A 21,999-nucleotide genomic window follows, 5' to 3' on the forward strand; every position below is an offset into this window, starting at 1 on the left:
GGAATCAAGGGTTACAAGGAAAGTCGACGCAAGCCATGATCCGATTGAATGCCACAGCAGGCTCCAATCGCCAAACAGCCTACCCCTGGTCCTACGTCTTAGGGTCTTATGGCATTAAATCTTTCATCCTTTTCCAGTCCGGCCTACATGTGACTCCAGATCTACAGCAATGTAGTTGACTCTTAGACTGCTGAAATGGCCTGTAAGCTACTCAGTTCAAGGGCACTAGGGAAGGCGCAACAAATACGGACTGGCCTTGCCAATGACATCCGCGTCCCATGAAAGAATAAAACGTAAACAAAATTGTTATCCAATCTGCTCCCAATACAAAACAGCAAAATATCAAAATACACTTTAGAACTAACCTCTTGTTTTTATTTTGGAGCAATTAATAAAAACTTTGAAATCACTCATTTATCAGAGTATTCATAACCTACCGAAAGTCTAACTGGGCCAAATTTGAACGCAGCTCCCAAGAGGTAAAAAAAATAAAACAAACACATTTTTTCTCAACTTTTAGAAATGTATTCACAAATAATTATGGTTAAAACAATAAACTAAAAGTTGTACAAAAGTGATTTATATTCAAAAGTTAGTTACTCAACAACTAAAGTTTGCTCCAAAACTGAAAAACAATTCTAAAATTGAAGAACTCAAAAAAACTTTACTTATGAAAGAAAAATGTGTGGATACACATCACCAGATTCTGACAAACCAGAATTCTAGAAAAATAAGCAAAGATCGAGCAATAAAACAAACTGCAGAATACTTATCTGGATCTCCATTACAACACAGAGCAATAATGTTTTCCAGAATAGATTTAGCTCCTGTTAGAATCTCTGCAGATTCTGCCTGGGACAAGTCTGCACAGCTTTAAATGCTATTAATTTGTTAAACAAAATATGGCGGAGCCATGCCCGAAAGTGGCGGTCATCGGGATATCAGACCAGCCAGATCTATTTATGGGGAGGAGGGCGGACGCCCTTGCCTTTGCCTCCCTGATCGCCCGCTGTAGAATCCTGTTTGGCTGGCGGTCAGCAGCACCACCACGACCTCTCAGAATCTCTCCAAATGGAGAAAATCAAATTCGCCATCCGCGGGTCGGATGACGGCTTCCACAGAACGTGGGAGCCATTCACCCAACTGTTCCGGAACCGGTTTGTGGCCAACGAACAAGCAGAAGAATAGCCAAGTAGCCAAGAATCAGGGGAAAGTAGCCAAGGCGTGAGATGGAGAGAAAGACACGGGGGCAGGGGGGAGAGACAGCTAAACCTAAGAGAAAAGAAAGGTGAATCACAGGAGAAGGGGGGGTGGGGAGAAAGAGGGAAGAAGGAGGAAACAGGGAACAATAGAGGGGAACCAGAGAGTGGGAGGGGGAGGTGAGGGAATGAAAGCCAGAAGGAGAGCATGGGGAACGACAACAAACTCAGCAAATGCAGTAACAGAGAGCTAGAAAATACGGGAGAGAGACGGGACGAACGGCCGAAGCGGAGTGAACGCGCAACAACAACGGCAGCGAAAACCATCCGGGAGAAGCAAGTAACAACACCAACACTGATCCATTCTCGTATTGCCCTCTCTGTATTGGACATAACCATTGTAATTGTTTCTCCGGCACCCATATGTATATATACCTCCCCAGTTTCCCCCACCCCCTGACAAACATGTGTCTACTTATTTGTTAAACGTAGTATTGCTAACTGTACAGAGTTGCCATTTTTGAGCTGGTGTACAATATCCTACCAGTTTGTTTTTTATATTTCATTCTGTGTATACATAATTGTAAATATACTATGTTCAAAAACCCAATAAAAACATTTTCTAAAAAACTCAACAAAATACTTTAATTGTGGTCTAATGGGTAGCCAGATCAGAACTCAACTCAAAATCTCTCTCAAATGTCTAAATACCATGGGCTTGATTTTCCAATTCTGGGGCTATGTCCCCACGGCGCCGTTTTACACCAGAACAACTGGCGCAAAACAGCTACCAATACCCCGTTTTGCTGGGGACTAGCAGGACGGCAGCTTAGATCACCCGGCTCTAGCTGCCGATACGCTCTGGAAAATTGCTGGGTCCGTGGCCACGCATGCGCACAGCAGCGTCCCTCCCCCCCCCCCCCCCCCCCCCCCCCCGCTGGCTGGCCCTCCCCCCCCGCCCCCGACTGTGGCAGCGTTGGACTGAGTCCGCAGCTGCCACGCCGAGTTCCCGACAGGTGAGACCATGAGAGACCCATGTCGTTGGGAACTCAGCCGGTTGGCAGCGAAGCATTGGGGAGCGGGCCTCAGGCAATGTCGCTACATGGCGCGGCATACTCTGGAGGGGGCGGCGCATCGTGAAAGCGGCGCCGCCCCAGATTTCAGCGAAAACTTGGGATCTCCGGCCAAACGCGATTTTGCCGTCGGCGATCGGAGACTTCAGCCCCATAGCTCCATGCAGCAATGACAATCTCCCCAAGCTTAAAACAAATTACCTGCCCCCGTTAGAAAGACATTATACTCCCCAGGTACTCTCCCTAGTCTAACGACAGTGCCTAGGCTTTTACAATGGTCAATTTCACCTCTGGCTCCTAAAAGCTTTCTGGTCTTGCAAAACACGATTATGTTTTAAACACATGACAACATGGCAGTCAAACACACTCTAACCCAGACATTTAACCCTCAAAATTGCCAAATGTTTATAATCCAATATATCTAAAATCCTGCATTCGTCACAGAACCCAGGTCAACTGTGTGTGAGTATGAGATAGGGGTCGCAAGGGGTGAAAAGGCAGAGGCAAGGGCAGGGTGGGGTTTTCAGCAGCCCCCCTACCGTCCTTTCCATTGCTGGGTTCACTCAATCAGGCACTAAGAGTCTATGAATGAGAAACCCACAATCGGAGCCCACAAACAAACCCAACAAAGGCTTTCTTTTGGTCTTCCCAGAGGTGACACCAAACCTGCTGCTGGTATTCAAACAGCAGAGGAGGGATGGGATTCTTAAGTGGGCATTAAGGACTTCAATTAGTGTCCAGTCAAGAAGCCCATCCATATGCCTTCTTATCCCAGATATAATGGAGAGGAGGCAGAAGGCTGCAGATTGCCTTCCTTCCCAACAGAGCTCTCAACAGTGTGGGCAGTCAGAGCGCCGGCGTCATGGTCTTCAGGGAGCAGCGTGGCAACTTGACCAGAGGCCAGGGCTGGGAGTGAGGGAGCTGGGTGACAACTGAACCGATGAGACCAGGCCGGATAGCGAGCAGCAGCCAGGCAGCTAGTGAGCCACCAATGGCTATCTGCGAGCTTAGGTCATTGAGGGGAGCAGCTGCAGTGTCGACTCCACCCACAGGCCAGGGTTGAGGGGAGGGCAAAGAAGCCTGTTCTTTCTGAAAATTCATATTCGTTGAAATCAAGATAGGTCAGTCAATATGAAGACACATAATGGGCGGGATTCTCCTTTTAAGAGACTAAGTTTTGACGTCAGGAGTGAATCGGTGGACTTCCATGACAACAAAATTGGCGTGGTTCCAAGAGTAATTCATCAACCGTTAATGGGCTAGCACCGGCGCCACGTGGAACACGATCGATTCCAATGAAAAATGGTGTCCGATTCGCTGGAATCAGGGTTGACATTCGAGAGGCTGACAACCTGACAGGACTGGCATTGGCAGGTGGCGGGGGAGTCTCAGGGGTTAGCTCCGCTTGTACCCACGTCCTATGGCCATCGGGCACCTCGAGGGAAGAGGTGAGGATGAGGCCCATGCCCGTGACTCCCGCAGGTGAGGTGCCGAATCACCACAACACTTAAGATTCTGCTCCCTTCATCTTGTCCATGGTGCATCTGATGGGCAGCAGGCAGAATAGGGCAGCACCACACCACCTGGGGCACCCGAGCAGCAGCTGCACCCATCCAGGCCCGGTCGCCCATGAAGACAGCTGCCATAGGGGACCCATGTCACAGGCGGGAATCGCAGCACGCCGCTTCCACGCCTGATGTACTGGCTGGGGATCCACCTAGGCGTAATGTTAGGGTCCCCAAGGCCAGAAAAGTAAACATCAGTTAAGATGGCACGGGTGCAGGGCATAGGATAGCGAAAAGGGCTAGGGCACAAATCTGTATATGTATGCTCACAGTTGCACAATAAACACATGTTCACAATGTTTCAACCTGCCTTGGTGCTCTATCAGAAGGGTGTGAGGGATGGCTGGGCTGGGCTGCGCAGGCAGAGGGGCTGCTGGGCAGACGTTGGGCTTGGGCATGCGCCAAGGGCCCCAGTTCAGCCACCGTTCACCGCTCCGGTGCCCCATCCCCATCCAAACTCATATGCAATGGGTCCCTTACAAAAGGCAAATAGGAGAAGAACAGAATGGAAAACGCAGCAATGCATCTGACATATCCCAGAAACAAATACTTGCCAAATATTTGTGCACAGTAGATAGGCAGGCAACAATAGCTTATTGCTATTGCACTCATTCTATATAATCAGTAATTTACAAGATAGTGGAAACTGAGCCCTGCAAAAAAGTCAGTAGGAGACAAAAGTACAGTCAAAGATAAATGTTTTATGAACTTTTGTTAAGGTAAGGAAGGAGGGGGTAAAGAGGGAGGGTCATGATGGCTAAAACAACAGCTGACAAAGGTAGAACAGAAAACAAGAGAGGAGGTTGTTGGTGAAAACTAGACTATTCTTACAGGAATGCAAGGCAGAAAGGATCAAAACACATAGGGACAGAGGCAGTCATGAAGGTTAGAGCTTTCAATCAATTCAGTTTTATATGGATGACGATGACTGCTTTCATTTGTAGAGTGCCTTTAGCAGAGGTAGAATATATTTCACAAATAGGTGCATGATAATTTGCTACAAAGCTTAGAAGGGGGCAATTTGGGACTGAAAGCTTTCTCAAGGAAATATGAAACAATCCACTATTATAGAGATGAAAGAAACTAGTCTTAGTGTCTGTAGGGATACAGAATAAATAGCACAAGCAGCCCATTCAGCCCCTCAAGCCTACTCCACCATTCAATAAGATCATGGCACATCTGACTTTGTCTTCAACTTCACTTTCCAGTCTGTCCTGCATAACAATCGACTCCTTTGTCAAGCAAAAATCAAAATGACGCAGATGCTGGAAGTCTGAAACAATTTTTGATTATTGCAGTATCTATGGAGAAAAGCTTTTCATTAGAACTGGGAAAAGTTTGAAAAGGATTGACCCAATCTGCTGAAACTTTGCTGATAAAAACAAATACCTCATTCCAGGAAACCAACCTTTTCTCTAAACTTCTTCCAATGCAACTATGTCCCTCCTTAAGGTGAACAGAACAAAATTGAATGCAGCACTCCAGGTGTGGTCTCCCTAAAGCCCTGTACAAATGTAACAGGACTTCTCTACTTTTATACCCCATCCCCCTTGCAATGAAGGCCAACATTCTGTCTCCCTTCCTAATATTCCAACCTGCATGGCGACTTTTTGTGATTCATGTACAAGAACACCCAGGTCCTTCTACACTGCAGCATTCTCTCTCCGTTTATTCTGTTTCTCTATTCTTCCTGCCAAATTGGATAACCTCACAGTTACCCACATTAAACACCGCCTCCCAAATTTTTACCCACACACTTCCTTTCCGGATTCTTTGTATCCTCTTCAAAACTTGTTTTCCGACCTATTTTCGTATCTTCAACAAATTTTGCTACAATCCGGTCGGTCACTTCATCCAATTCACTAATATAGATCATAAATAATATATATATCTTTTTTTAAAAAGCATACCCAATTCATTTTTTCCAATTAAGGGGCAATTTAGTGTGGCCAATCCACCAAGCTTGCACATTTTTGGGTTGTGGAGGCGAAACCCACGCAAACACGGGGAGAATGTGCAAACTCCACGCGGACAGTGACCCAGAGCGGGATCAAACCTGGGACCTCGGCGACATGAGGCCGCAGTGCTAATCCACTGCGCCACCGTGCTGCCCGGATCATAAATAATTGAGATTTCTGACTGATCCCTGTGGCACTCCACTCGTTACACTTCCATCCTGGAAATTATCCATTCATCCTGACTCTGTTTCCCGTTAGAAATTGACTATCATAGATTATCATAGAATTTACAGTGCAGAAGGAGGCCATTCGGCCCATCGAGTCTGCACCGGCTCTTGGAAAGAGCACCCTACCAAAGGTCAACACCTCCACCCTATCCCCATAACCCAGTAACCCCACCCAACACTAAGGGCAATTTTGGACACTAAGGGCAATTTATCATCGCCAATCCACCTAACCTGCACATCTTTGGACTGTGGGAGGAAACCGGAGCACCCGGAGGAAACCCACGCACACACGGGGAGGATGTGCAGACTCCGCACAGACAGTGACCCAAGCCGGAATTGAACCTGGGATCCTGGAGCTGTGAAGCAATTGTGCTATCCACAATGCTACCGTGCTGCCCCAACTATAGTAAAGGTAAAGTCGCCACAGTCCCAGATGACCAAAGGCTGCTTTCCCCTTTGTAGGGGAGAGCTAACTGGTGTTGATTTAACCTGAGGATCACCACACCTCAGGCGAGGGGAAAAGTTGAGAAGGCGGGGCCTTCGCGAATTACCTCAACCCGTGCATGAATTGAACCCGCTGCTGGCCTCGCTCTACATCCCGAACCAGCTGCCTAGCCAACTGAGCTAAACTGGCCCCCGCGATGGTAAAGTTTTTCTGGTTGGTCGTTCATACTCCATAAACTTCAGCTCATCCAAAATAAGGGTTTCATCAGTCAATGGGCTGAACCAGAGGTGAGACAAGCAATATTACAGAGGCAGTCCTGCTGATGAAGTGAAAGTCAGAAATTAATTTCTGGGTCAAAAAAGTCAACAAGGTTGCAAACGGTCAGATTCAGTCTCCGAAAGGCCAAGGAGTGGGATGGAGCCAGTGACAGGGAGTGCAATCTATGGTTTCAGTATTCCCAATATTTAGTTGGAGGAAATTTCTTCTCATCCAATACACCATGTTAAAACACCAGGTTAAAGTCCAACAGGTTTGTTTCAAATCACTAGCTTTCGGAGAACTGCTCTTTCCTCAGGTGAGGAATTCACCCGAGGAAGGAGCAGCGCTCCGAAAGCTAGTGATTTGAAACAAACCTGTTGGACTTTAACCTGGTGTTGTAAGACTTCTTACTGTGTTCACCCCAGTCCAATGCCGGCATCTCCACATCTATGTTAAAATGTAAGAGTATTATAGAGACAGAGACAATGGAGTAAACTATAAAAATTAGGTTATCAAATTGACTAAACTCTACATTTGCTCATGATCAATTTCTAAATTATTCATCTATCAGGAAGAGGCAACATATCAATTGGCCCTTTTTAAGTTTTGTGTAAAAGAAATGATCTGTCCCGTAGGCAAAAAATCTACCAACAAAAATTCATATACACGGAGGTGTGTGTAATAAGATGTGCCATGTCTCACTGTATAAACATGCAAGAATTACCAGTTGGTGCATTATTCTTGCTGGTGCTCCAGCTGCCTTTCCAAAATGAGACTGTGAAAGTTAAGTGCTGTAGCCACAATATCCTAATATTCAAGCACAGCTGTGCAAGCACCAGTTCATTAACATTTTGGATTTGTTACATCAATCATTACCAAGTGAGAGTGAGCCAATATCCTGAAAATAGATTTCACTTCCAATCCACAGCAAAATTATTCCCACTTCAAATCTGTAACTTGTTCATATAGAATTCTCATCAAGTTATTCCCTGACCAGCCTGGTGGAGGAAGTCAAAAAAGAACCTACAGAGCGCACTCCCACTCTCCCTGGCAGGGAGAATGCAGAAGATCAAGATGAACGTGCAGCCGAGGTTCCTCGTCCTGTTTAGATCCATACCGATCTTCACCCCCAAGGCCTTCTTCCAAAACGTAGACAGCTTAATCATGGCGTTTGTGTTGGGGGGGTAAGAACGCAAGAGTTCCCAAACTGACACTGCAAAGAAGGAAAATCAAAGGTGGCCTGGCATTACCAAACCTGCAGTACTACCACTGGGCAGCAACGGCAGAAAGAGTGAGGGTATGGGTAAACGAACCCAATTCAGAGTGGGTGCAGATGGAGGAGGCCTCTGCAAGGGAATGACCCTCCGGGCCTTGGCTACAGTAGCACTCCCATCCCCCTCGGCAAAATACATACCAAGCCCAGTGGTTGCGGCCACACCGAAAACGTGGGGCCAATTAAGACAGCACTTTGGACTGACTAGGCTGTCGCCCATGGCTCCCATCTGCGGCAATCACAAATTCCCTCCAGCCATGCTAGACACCACCTTCAGGAAATGGAGACAGAAGGAGAGCACACTGACAGTTAGGGACTTTTACCTAGGGCACAGACAGTCGACACTGGACGAACTGACGGAGGAAAGGGAACTGCCGACTGGATAGGAAATGAGACACCTGCAAATAAAGCACTTCCTCCGCAAAGAGACAATAGGGTACCCCGGGAACTACACTATTAGAGGACCTGATAAATACAGACAGTAAAGAAGGGGACTATGTGGGAAAATGTATGGACAGCTACCAGACAGAGCCCGAGCACCACTGAACGAGACCAGACGGAAATGGGAGGACGAACTGGGGTCAGAAGTGGGGTGGAGACTCTGGAGCGAAGCACTGGCAGGGCCAACTCCACCTCCTCCTGCGCAAGGTTCAGCCTCATGCAGTTCAAAGTGGTGCACAGAGCACACCTGACCAGAACCAAAAGAGCAGGTTCTTCCCAGAGGTGGAGGATAAATGTGAACGGTGAAAGAGGGGTCCGACCAACCACACCGACATGTTCTGGCTTGTCCAAAACTTGCTGGATTCTGGACAGCCTTCTCCGAGGCAATGTCCAAGGTTGTGGGGGTGAGGGTTACGCCATGCCCAAATGAGAGTCGACGGAAGGCTTCCTAAACGCATGGGAGCAGTTTGTCGGCCTGTTCGAGGCCAGCAACAACAAATAGATGGGGTAACAGGAAAGCTAGAAAGAAAAGGGAGAGGAAAAAAATAAAATAAAATAAAGACAGGAAGGGGAACCATAGGAAACCGCAACGGGGGGGGGGGGGGGGGTGAGAAAAGGCTGGAGACACACAAAATGGGACGACACGGGAGGGAGGGAGGCAACCCCCCCTTCCCCAATCACAGGGGAAACACAGCCAAAGTTGACGGGGAAGGAAAGAGAGGGTGGAACCCCACCCCTAAAACCGACATGGGAGGGACACAAGGGGGGTGGGGGGGGGGGGGGGGGGGGGGCAGAGGAGGGACCACACACACCAAGCCAAATGGCGGCAGAAAGTAAATAGGAGAATTTAAGGGAAGGAAATGACAAACCTTTCTGCATTGTACAGTGAATAAACAAGGCCAACAATGTACATAATTGTTTATAAATTTTGAAAATGCCAATAAAGAAGTTTTAAACGTTATTTCCTGACAATCCTTCAGTGGTCATCACTCATAATCTTTTAGTTTTTACAAAGGAAACAAATAACATGGACCACAAGTGGAGTAAATTTTTAACACAGTCTTGTATTAACATGCCCTGCTTGCAGATTAAAATTATATGTAACCCTTTCCATTTATTACACTTAAGCTTATCTACATACTGAACGGTGGCATGGTGGTTAATACTGCTGCCTCAGAGCGCCAGGCACTCGGATTTGATTCTGGCCTTGCGTGACTGTGGTGCTTGCACATTTTCCCAGTGTCTGCCTAGGTTTCCTCCGTGTGCTCTGGTTTCCACCCACAGTTTAAAGATGTGCAGGTTAGGTAGATTGGCCATGCTCAATGTGCGGTGGTCTTAGGGATAGGGCAGGAGTGTGGGCCTAGCTGACTGCTCTTTTGAAGGGCCAGCGCAGTTTTGATTAACGGATTTGATTTGTCACATGTACCAAGGTACAGTGAAAAGTATTGTTCTATGTACAGTTCAGACATGAAAAAATATAGGACATGCATAAATACACAGACATTGGGTGAAGCATACGGACTGTAGCACTACTCAGTAGAGAAGGTGTGTGAAGAGATCAGTTCAGTCCATAAGAGGGTCATTCAGGAGTCCGGTAAGAGCACGGAAAAAGCTGGTTTTGAATTTGTTAGCTAGTATTCTCAGACTTGCGTATCTCCTGCCCGATGGAAGAAGTTGGAAAAAGGAGTAACCTGGGTGGGAGGGGCTTTGATTATGCTGCCCGCTTTTTAAAAATAAATTTAGCGTACCCAATTCATTTTTTCCAATTAAGGGGCAATTTAGCATGTCTAATTCACCTACCTTGCACATCTTTGTGTTGTGGGGACGAAACCCACGCAAACACGGGGAGAATGTGCAAACTCCACACGGACAGTGACCCAGAGCCGGGATCGAACCTGGGACCTCGGCACCGTGAGGCAGCAGTGCTAACCACTGAGCTACCGTGCTGCCCTGCTGCCTGCTTTTCCAATGCAGCGGGAGGACAGAGTCAATGGATGGGAAGCGGTTTTGCATGATGGATGGGCTCGGTTCACGACTCTCTGTAGTTTCATAGGTCTTGGGCCAAGCAGTTGCCATACCTGACTGTGATGCAGCCAGATAGGATGCTTTCTATGGTGCATCTGTAAATATTGGTAAGAGTCAATGTGGACATGCCAAATTTCCTGAGGAAATATAGGCGCAGCTGTGCTTTCTTGGTCGTAGTGTCGACTGGGTGGACAGGGACAGATGGTTGGTGATGTGCGCACCTAGGAATTTGAAGCTGTCAACCATCTCCAACTCAGCAGCATTGATGTAGGTGTGTATGATAAGTTGCTTCCTCAAGTCAATAACCAGCTCCTTAGTTTTACTGACGTGAGGGAGAGATTGTTGTCATTACACCACTCCACTACGTTTTCTATCTCCCTCCTATACTCGGACTCATCGTTGTTCGAGATCTGACCCATTACGGCCGTGTCATCAAACAAACTTGTAGATAGAGTTGGAGCCAAATTTTGCCACACAGTTGTGTGTGCATAGAGAGTATAGTAATGTGCTAAGTACGCAGCCTTGCGGGACCCCGGTATTGATGAGGAGGTGCTGTTGTTTATCCTTACTGATTGCAGTCTATAGGTCAGAAAGTTGAGGATCCAGTTGTAGAGGGAGGAGCCATGTCCTAGGTTTTGGAGTTTTAATATGAACTTGGCTGGGATTATGGTGTTGAAGGCAGAACTGTAGTCAATGAATAGAAGTCTGACGTAGGAGTCCTTGTTGTCGAGATGCTTCAGGGATGAGTGTAGGACCAGGGAGATGGCATCTGCTGTGGACGGGTTGTGGCGGGATGCGAATTTCAGTGCGTCAAGGCATTCTGGGAGTATGGAGTTGCTGTGTCTCATGACCAACCTCTCAAAGCACTTCATAATGATAGATGTCAAGTCCACTGGATGGTAGTTGTTGAGGCACGTTGCCTGGTTCCTCTTTGGCACTTGTATGATAGTGGTCTTCATGAAGCAGATGGGAACCTCGGAACAGAGTAGGGAGAGGCTGAAGATGTCCACAAACACACCCGCCAATTGGTGCGCAGGACCCGAGTGCACAACCAGGGACTCTGTCAGGACCTATTGCTTTCCGAGGGTTCTCTTTCAAGAAGGCCAATCTGACTTTGGAAGCTGTGACAGTAGGTGTGGGTATGTCTGAGGCTGCTGGGGTAGTTGCTAACAGTTTGATGGTTTCCTTCTCGAAATGAGCATAGAATGCATCGGATTCATCAGGAAGGGGTGCGCAGCTGCCAGATATTCTACTCGGCTTTGCTTTGCAGCCTGTTATGTTGTTTAAGCCTTGCCACAACCAACAAGAGTACATGTCATTAGTCTGTGACTCGAGCTTAGTCTGGTATCGTCTCTTGGCATCGCTGATGGCTTTGCGGAGGTCGTACCTGGATTTCTTGTGTAGGTCAGGGTCGCCTGTCCTGAACGCCTCAGACCTGGCCTTCAGTAGGGAGTGAATCACCTGATTAAACCATGGTTTCCGGTTGGGGAACGTCTGTATTACCTTCTTTGGCACACAATCTTTTATGCATTTGCTGCTGAAGTTTCGATGGGCTGAAGAGACGTCTTCTGCGCAGTAAGGATTCTATGGAGTACAATTACTTCTAATAGAGTCTTCCCAGTTCAGTCAAACTAAATGCTTTGTCCTGTAGCCTTACTCCATTCCCGACATACCCTTCCACAACTCCACCCTACTCACACCCCCTTCCCCAATCCCACCCACCCTACTCACAACCCCTTCCCCAACCCCACCCTTCCCACACCCCAATATCTTGAAATGGGGGTAGTCTTTCATCCCTTTTAAATCGCTCTTACCATCACTTCCTTCCAGAGAAGCCATACTTCTTCCTCCATTTCCCACTTCTGACCTGCAAAATCATCATAGAATTTACAGTGCAGAAGGAGGCCATTTGGCCCATTGAGTCTGCACCGGCCCTTGGACGAGCATCCTACTTAAGCCCTTATCTCCACCCTCTTCCCATAACCCAGTAACCCACCTAACCTTTTGGACACTTTAGGAGCAATTTAGCATGGCCAATCCACCTAACCTGCACATCTTTGGGCTGTGGGAGGAAACCGGAGCACCCGGGGGAAACCCACGCAAACACGGGGAGAAAGTGCAGACTCCACACAGACCATCCCCTGAGGGCAGAATTGAACCCGGGACCCTGGTGCTGTGATGCAGCAGTGCTAATCACTGTGCCATCGTGCCACTGGTAGACACCCGTTTCAGTACAGGATTAAACTATTCTGTGATGTGCATATTAGAATCCCGTTTCAGTACAGGATTAAACTATCCTGTGATGTGCATATTAGAATCAAGTACAAGATTGAATATCAGATTATTCCAGTTTTTAGTTACACAATAGCAGACAACCAGCAGCCAATTTCCCCATGGATTTTCTTCAATTATTTTTCTCCTCATTTATCCAAAGATATTAACTCCTGGGGGTATTGTTCCTGCAGCAACAACTCATCCTCAATGGACATTATCCATGCACAATTGTTGACTGATGAGAGCATAAACAAATTAGGTGATTTCCATCATGACCAAATAGACCAGTGACACTCAACATCAAGTTCTTAAGAGAAGGGTGCTATTTGGACAAAGCATATTCATCTTCATATTACACCACTGCATGGAATCAAGGTCTTCAAAAGAGGAAGTAAAAGTAAATTGATGAAGAGAATGAAAAAAATGCACCTATTTGAGTTGTTATTTTCCTTTGTAAAAAGAGATGAGCATTAATATGGAAATGTCTTCTTCAAAGTTCAATGCACAAAAAAATATCCTGACAAGAAAGACAATTCAAAAAATAAGTCCAGCTCCAGCTTGGCAAAAAGAAACAGTTTTGTGAACTTTCATCGAGCTATCAGGTTCTGGTTCTGGTTCAAATTCCTGCCTCAACTGAATTCAGCCAACACTTAATTCTCCTGAACAGCAAGTCCATGACTATAGCCTGCTGCTCAATCACAGTACTGAACAGAGAGGAGGTAGAAAACCAATGAAGAGGGACAATCTAGATCTTACATTGCACTTTTAATGTTCCTCACAAGTTGGTCACACTGCACCAATGGGCTTGACGAAGTAGATGCTTGCAGTCCATTCATTCAAGATGGAATTCAGGATGTATAACTTAGGAAGTTTTGTGAAGGGACAAGAAGAAGAATGATAAGAAACTAAGCAGCATCACAGGCAAAAGGAAGACCGAGAGAGAGACTTGCAGCAAGGGATCTCATCACATGGCAGAGAGTCATTTCAAATTACTTTTTTTTTTAAGTATAGTGACAGATAAATTAACCAGATTTTCACATGTTTGCATTTCCAGCTTCCAGTGGATTGCAGTCAGGAAGTGGAAATTTTCAGGCTCTTTAAATTCAAGAAATGACCAAACTGAAACGAATAAGATTTTAAAAATCCATAAAGTAGAATTATATTGGTTCAAATGGAGAGCACAATAGTTAAGAACTCAACTCCATGGATCATTTACAGTTGAAATGCCAAACAAAAATGGAAAGAAAAGTCAATTAAGTACATTCATCAGATTTATTGATTATTACTCTGTTTAATTTAGAATTTTGCCAAAGTATTTTTTCCCCTGCATGAGTACTCCCGTGAATGTTGGGGAGATTCCATGAGATTGGAAGAAAGCAAATGTAACTCATTTATTCAAAAAGGGAGGGAGACAGAAAGCAGGAAACTATAGACGTTCGCCTAACATCTATCATAGGGAAAATGTTAGAGGCCATTATTCAAGATGTGAAAGAAGGGCAGTCGGAAAATTCAAAGCAATCAGGCAGAGTCAACATGGTTTTATGAAAGGGAAATTATGTTTAACCAATTCATTGGAGTTCTTTGAAGGAGTCTCATATGTTGCGGATAAAAGGAAACCGGAGGATACACTTTACTAAGATTTCCAGAAGGCATTTGATAAGGTGTCACATCAAAGGTCATAACGTAAATGGTGCATAGGGTAACATTTGGCATGAATTGAAGATTGGCCAGCTAACCAAAAACAGAGAGCTGGCATAAATGGGTCTTTTCTGGTTGACAAAATGTGACGAGTGGTGTTCCACAGGGATCAGGCCAGGGTGTCAACTTTTTAACAATTTATAAAAATTACTTGGATAAAAGGGACTGAGAGTATGGTTACTACATTTGCTGACAACACAAAGATAAGTAGGAAAGTAAATTGTGAAGATAACATAAGGAGGCTACAAAGGGACAAAGATAGGTTAAGTGATTCGACAAAAATCTGGCAAACAGAATATTATGTGGGCGAATATAAAATTCCCCATTTTGGCAGGAAGAATAAAAAAGCTTATTGTCTAAATGGTGAGAGATTGCAGAGCTCTGAGGTGCAAAGAGATCTGTGTATCCTAATGCGTGAATCACAAAAGGAGTAAGTAATTAGGAATAGGAAAGCTAATATAATGTAATCATTTGTTGTGAGGGGAATTGTTTACAAGAATAGCGAGGTCATGCTTCAGTTCTACAGGACATCGGCACGATCACATCTGAAGTACTGTGTACAGTATTGGACTGCTTATTTAAGGAAAGATATAAATGCGTTAGAAACAATGCGAGAAAGTTTACTAGACTAGTACCAGGAACTAGCGGGTTGTATTAGGAGGAAAGGTTGGAGAGACTAAGTTTATATCTGCTAGAGTTTAGAAGAGTAACAGGCAACTTGGTCAAAACCTTTAAGATCCTGAGGGGTACAGACATGGTGGATGTGAAGAGGATGTTTCTTCTTATCAGGGACTCTAGAACTTGTGGGGCGAAATTCTCCGGTATCGGCGCAATGTCCGGCGACTGGCGCCCAAAACGGCGCAAATCAGTCGGGCATCGCGCCGCCCAAAAGGTGCGGAATGTTCCGCATCTTGGGGAGCCGAGCCCCAACCTTAAGGGGCTAGGCCCGCGCCGGACGAATTTCCACCCCGCCAGCTGGCGGAAAAGGCCTTTGGTGCCCCGCCAGCTGGCACGGAAATGACATCTCCGGGCAGCGCATGCGCGGGAGCTTTAGCAGCCGCTGACTGCATTCCCGCGCATGCGCAGTGGAGGGAGTCTCTTCAGCCTCCGCCATGGTGGAGACCGTGGCGAAGGCGGAAGGGAAAGAGTGCCCCACGGCACAGGCCCGCCCGCGGATCGGTGGGCCCCGATCACGGGCCAGGCCACCGTGGGGGCACCCCCCGGGGCCAGATCGCCCCACGCCCCCCCCCCCCCCCAGGACCCCGGAGCCCGCCCGCGCCGCCTTGTCCCGCCAGTAAGGTAGGTGGTTTAATCTACGCCGGCGGGACAGGCATTTTAGCAGCAGGACTTCGGCCCATCCGGAGAATCGTGGGGATGGGGGGGGGGGGCGCCAACCGGCGCGATTCCCGCCCCCGCCGAACATCCGGTGCCAGAGGGGGGGGTCGGAGTATCTCGCCCGTGGTCATGGTTTAAAAAATAAGGTGTTGCTCGTTTAAGATGGAGGGCGCAATTCAATTTCCTCAATTGTCGGGACGAGATTCATGATGCTCAAAACGTGGGAGAGATCCAGATTCATATATTTCAGTGAGCCATTAGGCTCATTTAAATATATTTGCACCATATTCTCCCGGGGCCCAGGAACCAAGGGCTGCGCCTGGGAGGCCTTGCCGGGGTGCCGTTTAGCACTGGTTTCCATAAAGGTGGACCAGGAATAACAGTACATGGGTGGGGTGGTGGGAGTCTCTCGGGCCATTAGGGACTCCCTGGTGGTTTGACTCTGGGCAGCGTGGTGCCCTCTCACTCCCACTGACACCTGGGCACTGCCAATCTGGCACCTGACATGAGCTTCTACCTGCTGTTGAGTAAAGAGTCAAGCGTTTTGTTCAATTTCACAAACATCTTTATTTTCCTTGAACACACTCTATACAAAACTCTGTCACCACATCACATGACCCAAGAGCCACCTGTGACCCCTTTACATATCAATGTCAATTATTGGATACTTAACATCAATGAGACATCTAATCGGAATGTCTCTTAACCCATTCCTTAACAGTCTCCCCTTCCTTGGTGAAAAAAAATAATTTGGTAAATATTGGTTTCCCCCGAAAAAACAAAATTACAAGATACTCAAAGACACACACAATTCCCCCCTCTATTTTTTTGAAGAAAAGAAATCACTGAAACAGACGCCGTTCATTAATAATATCCCAAAGTTTCTGTGAACTAGCCCCTCTTTTCGTAAAGCAATCAGACAATTGATAGCTACTGTTGACTCATTTAATTTTTGCCATCTCCCCTCTATCCAACATCTGTTTCAAATCAAACTTGCGATGACTATCCTTAACCTTTTCTCATTCACACGTTTTTGTAAAGTGCACATTTTCCCACAGGGATTTATTGTCAATGTGACACTCAATGGGTATGTTCCCCAACTCCCCTAATCTCAAAATGTCTGTCAATATCTGGGATATATAAATGGCCCTATCCACCGGAGTGGGTTTCCTCCGGGTGCTCCGGTTTCCTCCCACAGTCCAAAAATGTGCAGGTTAGGTGGCTTGGCCATGATAAATTGCCCTTAGTGTCCAAAATTGCCCTTAGTGTTGGGTGGGGTTACTGGGTTATGGGGATCAGGTGGAGGTGTTGACCTTGAGTAGGGTGCTCTTTCCAAGAGCCGGTGCAGTCTCGATGGGCCAAATGGCCTCCTTCTGCACTGTAAATTCTATGTTAATCTACAAGGTTTAACGTCTCAACGGCCAAAGTGCTTTTGGCCACTCTCCTTATTTTCTTTGGTAAATGTTGCCCTCTTGTGTCGGAAGCATTGTTCTCCAAAAGGAAAATTATAAAACCTCCTCGCTTGAAACCCCATCACATAAATTTGCATAGGACGCATCACTATAAACTATTAGTTTCAAATGCGTAAGGTCACTAAAACCGGGAACCTCAAAACACACTCCTGCATTTTTAATTTGGCCAACGCTTTATTTGCTCTTATTATGTATTCCACTTTGGGATCATTCATTTTTAGACTCAACTCTAAGACATCAAAACTCACATCCGGTCTAGTCTGTCTATCTAACCAATTCAGTTGCCCAATTAAACTACGCAGTTGCTCTTTTTCTATCTTTGAAACCACTGCGTCTTTTTGTAAAACCCGACCACGACTAATTGCTATTGGGCCGATGCTCTCGCTGACGTAAAGTTGCACCTAACTTAGTCTGTCGAATTTAGAGTCCAATATATTTAAATGCACCGGAAACCTGACGTCCAACCCTGAATTCTTTCCTCAACCCAGGGATTATAACAGCTTCAAAATCACTTAGTCCCACCCCACAAAAAATCAGAGACTTCTGCTTCCAAAAAGCTTTTCTACTGCTATGTAATGCATTTAAATGCTGAGCAAAGGCAGAGCTAATTGTAGTCCCTTCCCAAACTGGAGGCTGGTCATCTAAAATGGATGGAATTTTAGGATTTCTACCAAACACTAATTGATAAGGACCATAGCCCCCAACCATCTGCAGTGAATTCTTTGCATGTACCGCCCATGCTAAGGCTGAATTTAACTTGCAATTTGGTCTATCTGCCAACATTTTCCAGAGCGTGTCATCTATTACAGCATGGTTTCTTTCACACACGCCATTACTAAATGGGCTTACCGCAGCCGTATTCATTACTGTGATATCCATGTTTTCACACATATCCCTAAACTCATCATTAGGAAATTTTCCCCCATTGTCTGTAAGGAATTTTGCCGGTGGGCCCATTCCTGTCCCTATCCATTTTTACACGATCTGATCCAGAATTACTATTTCTTTACTTCGTACAATGGTTGATTGACTAAATCTGGTTGCTAAATCTACAAAATGCAAAATAAAAATATTGTCAGCTTTAACCCAGATCTTAAAGTCATGGCCACAATGTCATTAAAATCCCTGGCCAAAGGTAGGGTTACTATCGGTCGTGATGGTGTCCTTCTGTACTTCCTACAAACTTCACAGCAATCACTAACCTGTTCTATCAGTTTAGTATAGTCGTCATCCCTTACCCCTGCATCCTTTAATACATTTTTCAGCCTCCGAGGAGACGGATGCACAAATTACCTATGCAGTTTTAATACAACAATCGTTTTATCAGCTAAAGTCCCATTTCCAGCTGCCAGTAACACATCCTTAACAACTGCACCTGAAATGTTATTTGCGAGTAATGGAATACAATAGTGTCCCGACTGTGTAAATTGTAAGTCCACCGTCTTTCCAAAAACTGTTGCCTGTTCCACATCCAGTTTCATGTATGCTTTCTTCATCGATGGTCTGCTCAGAAGCAAAGGTATCTCACTTGATACAACATCCGTGCTAATGAAATGATTCACTCCGGCAATATTGCAAGGGATCACCACTCTTTTCAGCGACTTCAGAGTATGATCACCCCAAACCTGAAACTTACGGTACTTTCTAATTGCTTAACCTTGTTATGATTTTCAGCATTCAAAGAGTCCAGGTAACATTTTAACCAGTCAATTCCACACACAGTAGATGTACAGCCACTGTCCGATACAGCACAATTGAAGGATTCTGCAACCAACACTCATTACCGGAGTAAAACTGCTCGTTAATAGGACAATGCCTTCTTTCTGGTCACTATCTTTTTCCTCTTCTGACTCTTCCGTGTAATGTGCAGCTTCAAACACTCTATTATAACGTGCTGGACAGTTAAAAGCATAATGGTATTGAAAGTCACACCGAAAACATCGATTTATCATACCAAGGGCATTTCTGGAGTCCATTTTCCTATTACCATTCTCTATGCCAGTGTTCTTCAAACTTTTTTTCCCGGGGACCCATTATTACCAACTTGCCAATCTTCGGGACCCAACCCAGCCGACCTTCGCGACCCACGCGGCCGACCTTCACGACCCATGCCGGCCGACCTTCACGACCCATGCCGGCCGACCTGTGCCACCCACCATTTTCTCTTACCTTGTTTGCTGCTGACAAAAATGGAGGAAATGGTTTTGGGTCCCTTTGGCCCTTGTACACGCTCCTCCAATGGAACCTGTTGGATGAAGGTGAAGCCTTCTGGTGGCGGAAAGTATGGAGTCTCCATCTGTCCAAAGTTCTGAATTTTTTTCCTGTAAAATTTTATCAAATAAACCCCCCCTCCGAACTTGTAAAAAAATGAGATAAAATAAATGAATAAAATAAAAATTAAATGAATAAAATAAATGAATAAAAGCCACTACAGGACTTGTAAAACAAAAGGCTGCAACCATTTAAAAACATAGCGGCCGCACTGCGCATGCGTGCCCGATCATAGTGCGCGCATGCGCAATGCGGCCAAATTTAAAATTTTTTAAAAATAACATGTTCGCAGCCGCTTGCAGCCAGCGTTATGAAAAGCCAGCTGCTGCGCAGGAATTTGCACTATCGGGAGCGCCGCGGACAACAGCTCCGTGACCCTCCCGACACCCGCCCGCGACCCACCCGCGGGGTCACGCCCCCCGACTTTGAAGAACACTGCTCTGTGTCCTCCTGTTATAGGTTTTAAATGGGTTTTTGTCCTCAATTTTCAGGTCCCGATCTCCTTCCATACTCTCGTAACGGGTTTGTAGCCGTACAATCTCGCCACCCTGTCAGTAGGGTATCTTCCATAGTCTGCTTTATTGCTGACTGACCCACTTTTGCCATAAGAGCCATAGGAATTGAACGTTTCCCCAGAAACTTCTTTAAGGCTTCTATCATCTGATTGAATAAGGTATTTTATCTGCAAACTTAACTCCTGTCAAAACTCGGAGCCGATCCATATTTGTCACTCTAGCACAGTCCAATAGCTTAAATGCCAACACAGGCCTTCTTCGGAGTCTAAATCTTCCAATTCCAGTTCAGAAAACACTTTGCTTCGGATTTTTTATTTTTTTTTTTAAATATTTTTTTATTAAGGTTTTTTAACAACACAATTTTTTCCCGATACAAACAGTAACCCCCCCGACCCCCGCAACAAAATAACGCAAAATCTCCCTGAGCAAGACATATACATGGCAAGATGGTATATTTACATAGCTTTATACACTGGCTCTTGGCCGCCCGTACCGTTTCTCCCCACCCTCCATGCCATCTCCCGCTCGTCCATCCCCTCAAACAATCTCTCGTTCCCCCCTCCCCCCCCCCCCGCCCCCCAGGGTTGCTGCTGCTGCTGACCGACCTTCTTCTAACGCTCCGCGAGATATTCTAGGAACGGTTGCCACCGCCTGTAAAACCCTTGTGCAGACCCTCTCAAAGCAAACTTAATTCTCTCCAATTTTATGAATCGCGCCATGTCGTTAATCCAGGCCTCCAGGCTAGGGGGCTTCGCCTCCTTCCACAATAGCAAGACCCTTCGCCGGGCTACTAGGGACCCAAAGGCCAGAATTCCGGCCTCTTTCGCCTCCTGCACTCCTGGCTCATCCACTACTCCAAATATTGCTAGTCCCCAGCTTGGCTTGACCCGGACTTTCACCACCTGGGATATTACACCCGCCACACCTCTCCAGAACCCCTCCAGTGCCGGGCATGACCAAAACATATGGACATGGTTCGCCGGGCTCCCTAAACATCTTTCACATCTATCCTCTACCCCAAAGAACCTACACAGCCTCGCCCTCGTCAAATGCGCTCTGCGAACCACCTTAAATTGTATCAGATTGAGCCTGGCACACGAGGAGGAGGTATTAACCCTACCCAGGGCATCAGCCCATAGCCCTACCTCAATCTCCTCCCCAGCTCCTCCTCCCATTTACCTTTCAATTCTTCTACGAGCGCTTCCCCCTCTTCTTTCATCTCTTGGTATATTTCCGACACCTTGCCCTCCCCGACCAATACCCCCGAGATCACTCTATCTTGAACTTCTTGTGCCGGGAGCAACGGAAATTCCCTCACCTGTCGCCTTACAAAAGCCCTCACCTGCATATATCTAAATGCATTTCCCGGGGGTAGCTCAAATTTCTCCTCCTGTGCCCCTAGGCTCGCAAATGTCCCGTCAATGAACAGGTCCCCCATTCTTCTTATCCCCGCCCGATGCCAGCCTTGGAACCCCCCGTCCATCTTCCCCGGGACAAACTGGTGTTACCCCTGATCGGGGACCACACCGATGTTCCCATTGCACCCCTGTGCCTTCTCCACTGGCCCCAGATCCTTAGTGTTGCCACCACCACCAGGCTTGTGGTGTATTTTGTAGGCGAGAGCGGCAGCGGTGCCGTTACCAACGCCCCCAGGCTCGTTCCTTTACAGGACGCTATCTCCATCCTCTTCCATGCCGCCCCTCTCCCTCCATGACCCACTTGCGGATCATCGCCACGTTTGCTGCCCAGTAGTAACTCGCTAGGTTTGGCAAACCCTCCTCGGTCCCTGTTGCCTTCCAAGAACCCTCTCCTGACCCTTGGGGTCTTATTTGCCCACACATACCCCATAATACTCCTACCTACTCTGTTGAAAAAGCCCTTGGTGATCACGATGGGGAGGCACTGAAACACGAACAAAAACCTCGGAACGACCACCATTTTGACCGACTGCACCCTACCCGCCAACGAGA

General features: G+C 46.5%; 1 protein-coding gene across 8 annotated transcripts in view; it reads right to left on the minus strand.

The window, feature by feature from the left end:
• Positions 1–21,999, minus strand: part of dennd5a (DENN/MADD domain containing 5A) — a 496,539-nt gene that overhangs the window by 359,791 nt on the left and 114,749 nt on the right. The gene's annotated exons all lie outside the window — the stretch shown is intronic.

This window comes from Scyliorhinus torazame, chromosome 10 (genome assembly GCF_047496885.1).
Source record: "Scyliorhinus torazame isolate Kashiwa2021f chromosome 10, sScyTor2.1, whole genome shotgun sequence".
Lineage (NCBI taxonomy): Eukaryota > Metazoa > Chordata > Chondrichthyes > Carcharhiniformes > Scyliorhinidae > Scyliorhinus > Scyliorhinus torazame.